Source organism: Marmota monax, unplaced genomic scaffold (assembly GCF_021218885.2).
Source record: "Marmota monax isolate L192 unplaced genomic scaffold, Marmota_monax_Labrador192_F-V1.1 WCK01_AAM20220418_F8-fsc00343, whole genome shotgun sequence".
Taxonomy (NCBI): domain Eukaryota; kingdom Metazoa; phylum Chordata; class Mammalia; order Rodentia; family Sciuridae; genus Marmota; species Marmota monax.
The window spans coordinates 599,385-603,781 of record NW_026694892.1 but is presented as its reverse complement, the minus strand read 5'-3'; positions in this window follow the sequence as shown (position 1 = coordinate 603,781).

Below are 4,397 nucleotides of genomic sequence, written 5' to 3'. Positions count from 1 at the left end.
CAGTTAATTATCTTTAAGAAGGGATTATTCATAATAATCTTGCATCCATCCCATAACAATTAGTAAAGAGCACAACTGCTAAATAGGTAATGAATTTATTATAAAATAATCTCTTGTACTTTGCCATAACCTATAAATGTTGGGATTTTACTTATACCTCTTATTAGATCACTTTAGGTCAGAGGCAATAATACAGCAGGGCTTTAAATGTCTATTTAGTAATTGATTGTTTATTGAGTACATAACTGCAGTGCTTCCCATTAACATGCGGGAAATTTGGAGAAGAAAATAATAGCAAAGTGAATTGTTGACAGATGAGTGCTGTGGCAGGTGGATGCCATTGCCAAGGTCTTCAGTAATTAGCATTTAAGTTTGCTTGCCTTTCAAATGCCTGCCACACTCCCTTTGTGTTCTGGTTTCTGAGTTAGGTGCTAGGGATGCAGAAATGTACAGCAGTCAAGATCCTGAGCACACAGAGAGGACCACTAACTGCCTATCTTCAGGAAAAGGTAATTTTTAGTGAAGTATTAAAGATGAAGGATTTTCCTGGAAGGTGGGTAGAAGGGTTCACTCTAAAAACTAACAAGACACACGATGTCTTGTCTCCCTTGCCTCTGAAGTTTCCCACAACCATGGGCAGGTCTTGTAATGAAATTTGTAAGCTATATATGGATTGGTATGTACAAGGAGGATTGTTTTCCTCTATTTTATTTTGATAGCTATGAGAAACCCCTTTAAAGTTTTAATTGGATAAAATTCATTTTACATGATGTCCCTGAAGCCATCAATCTTTTGTTTAAATTCCACATCTGTTCTCTGGGTGACCTCATTGTTTTAGATCTACTTGAAATAACGTCCACATTTTGAAATTAGAAATATGTGGTCAAGTTTTGCTGAACGTGAAATGACAGAATGATGGTAGCTAGCATGAAATAGATATTTCTCACTTAATTGTGCTTTATTTAATGTAACTATGAATGGAAAAGAAGAACGTTCTGAAACTTTAGAAATTATAGGATCCAAGTTCCTCTGTGACCTTTCAGCAATTTACTGACTAATAGACACCTTTCAAACTAACATTGGTGAACACACTGGTTATATTAAAAAAAAAAAACACAAAAAACAGAAAATAAAAGTATTTTTTTTAGCTTTTCATTATTATAACAAATACCTTACAAATCAACTTAGAAGAGGACAGATTTATTTTGGCTCATGTTTTTGGATAATTTTATTGGGTTGTTTGACCCACTGCTTTGGGACCCGTGGTGAGGCAGAACACCATTCAGAGGGTGTGTGGCAGAGGAAGCTGTGCACCACCAGGTAGCCAGGAAGCAAGAGAGAGAGAGGAAGGGCCAGGGTTACCAAGCCCCCATCAAGTTCATGCCCATAGTGATGTAATTCCTTACACTAGGCCCCACTTCCCAAATGTTCTACCACCTCTCTAAGTTCACAGGCTGAGGACTAAGCCTTTAACACACAGACCTCTCAGGGACATTTATCCACACCATAGCAGTGATGTTGGTGGACAATGATCAGGCGTTGATCATGTGTCTTGATATAGAATCACAGACATACCCAGAGTTGTGAGAGTATTTTTAAGATATAGAAATATTTTTTTTTGAGATTGGACTTCTATGTCAGTTATAAATGTGGCATAGGTGGGTCTGTTTCTCTAGGTCAGGGGAACACTTAGAATGCTGGAACAATGTGCATTTAATAGCTACTGATCTTGGTATGTGTCTTCTTTAAAAAAAATATCACCAGTGAAATTTGCTTTGGTGCCATTTAGTTAGTTGGCATTCATCAATGATAATGGAAGCCAAGTAGACAAAGAGTTTAGATTAGGGGTTAGAGGGGAGGAACTGATAAAAATTATAGGGTTGAGATTTCTTTTTTCATTGAAAATAATTTAAGATGCTTAATTACTGAGGGTTCACCAATGTTCCTGCAATTCCAAAACACACACACACACAATTTAAAAAAAAAAAAACAACTTCATTTCCAAATTTCCATAATATTTTTTAATTTTATCATTACTTCAATAAACGTGTCTGCAACATATAACCCATATCTTTGCTTAAGATGCTTTTTTAACCAACTGAAGATTATCAACCAGCATTTAATTGATATTTTTTAAAAATGCTTTGTTATTGGCAAAGAACTGGCCTGTGATTTTGCCGTGTTAATCACTGCCTGAATTCCATTCAGGAGCAGCAGTAAGCACCTGAGCATAACCACCACCTTGAGTAACCATCACTAAGTATTGGAAAAAAAAAAAAAAAACAGATGGGAGCCTTGTGAGGTGGAAAGCACTGAGAGTTGGCTACGATTCCCTCTTCGGGCTCATGTGGGAGGCCTCTCAGATTCCAACAAGTGACCCTCCATGCTAATGTTACACATAAGAAAAACAGTGTTGGGAGTTGGCCAGAACAGTTGCTGTGTTTGGATATCATTTGATTGTGTTTCCTTAAAGCTCCATTGTTGAAATGCAATCCCCACTGTGATGTATTAAAAATGTGGAAACTTAATCTGCCCATAGTGTTTATAGGTAGGGCCTTTTGAAGGAATTAGCAATCACTTTGTCTAATCCTAATCACTCAACTACTGGTGACCTTATAAGAAAAAGCAGAGATATCACACATATGCCTGCATACTTACACTTCTTGCCATATGATGCCTTGCACTGCCTCAGGATTCTGCAAGTAAAGGGCCATTACCTACATAACCCCTTGACTTTGAGAACTAAGAGCTAAGATATACTTCTTTTCTTTTTATAGTTACCCAGCTTCAGCTATGTTGTTATAGTAATAAAAAATTGACTAATACAATACTGGGAGCCACTATATTAGAGGTCACCTACTGAATTCCATTTGTAATGATAATTATATAAACAAATGTCCTGTTATTCAATGGCAATTAGATTGTTTACTTTTATTTTCAACTCTGCAGAAAAATTCTCACCATGTGGGCTAAAGGAATGAGTCCTGTGAATGATTTATCCTGAATGACCTGGCTTGACCAGGCACCCTCATATAATATAATTCCAGGATTGTAGTATTCCAGTACTGGACCTCTGAAGTGGACAGTTCCATAACAGGTCTACATTTATCTTATCCATGATCCCCAGTATTTCTGCTTTTTAAATTATCTATTATTCTGTTTCTATGCTTCTTTCTCCCCCAAATAACCACCAGGATGGTTGGGTGTATCACCAACAGCATCTAACATTATATAGAATTTGTTCTTCATAATGAGATGTTCTCTAACTTACAAAGAATACTAATTCATACTTTAATTCTCAAATTACCCATGCTGAAATGGCTAAGGTAAAGATAATTTCATTTATAGACAATCATTTTAAGTAGCCATTGATTTGTGGAAAATATAACACTTGAAAGTAGGACATGGCTTCTCATCTTTGTTCTGCCTAAAATTATCCAAGCTGTAATTTGTAGGAAAAAAATCTATATAAACCCATCTTCCCTGAAGCATCTTATTAATTCATCATGTAGTTTGGGCTCACTTACTTTCTCTCCATGTAATTCAGACACTCCCCCTACATCAAGAGAGGGTGCTAAAAAAGATTCTCTCTAATGGTGACATTCTAAGGCTCCCAGTATATAAGATATAATTTCCTTGATATCCAGTGTAAAATGGAATAAAATTAAGCATTAATTTTTCAATATAGACATAGAAATTTCAAGTTAAAGCATGATATGTAAAGAACTAGAAATCTGTCCCTTCTACATTACATGAAGAATCTAAACAAACTGAAATAAATTTTTCTGGGGCCTATCAGAAAACAAATTTCAGGGCAAAATGACATCCTGGAATCAGCAGAAACATACCAGCATTTGTTCACCTGAGGCACAAGGCACTACATACCACATAAGCTAATAGAAATATTAACAGAGCAGTTGTGTAGAATTTTGAAGGCTAAAGAGGGCTTGTGTGAAAATGTGAAGCTTCTAAGGGATCTACTGCTAGAGAAGGTATTTACCATCTTATAAGCTTTTCTTCCAAGAGTCAACCAGATTCTCATTGGAAAGAACAAGAAGGAATTCCAAGACAGCGTGATCCTCCCATAATACACACACACACACACACACACACACACACACACACACACTGTGGTGCTGGCTAGGGCCTCATGAAAGCAGAAGCTGCTGGAATGTCCAACCAGATAATTTCCAACTATCTCCTTTGTGGAGAAAAGGTTCTATCTGCAGGGTACATTGTTGAAGACTACCTTGAGTTACTGCTATAATCCTGTTATAAGCTGAAAGACAAAAATAGAGACTAATATCAAATCTCCAACCAGAAGCATCTTCTCAGTCTCTCTTAAGTAACTGTAGCCTTAATCTGCAGGAGAAATTACAAACAAAGTTCAAACACAG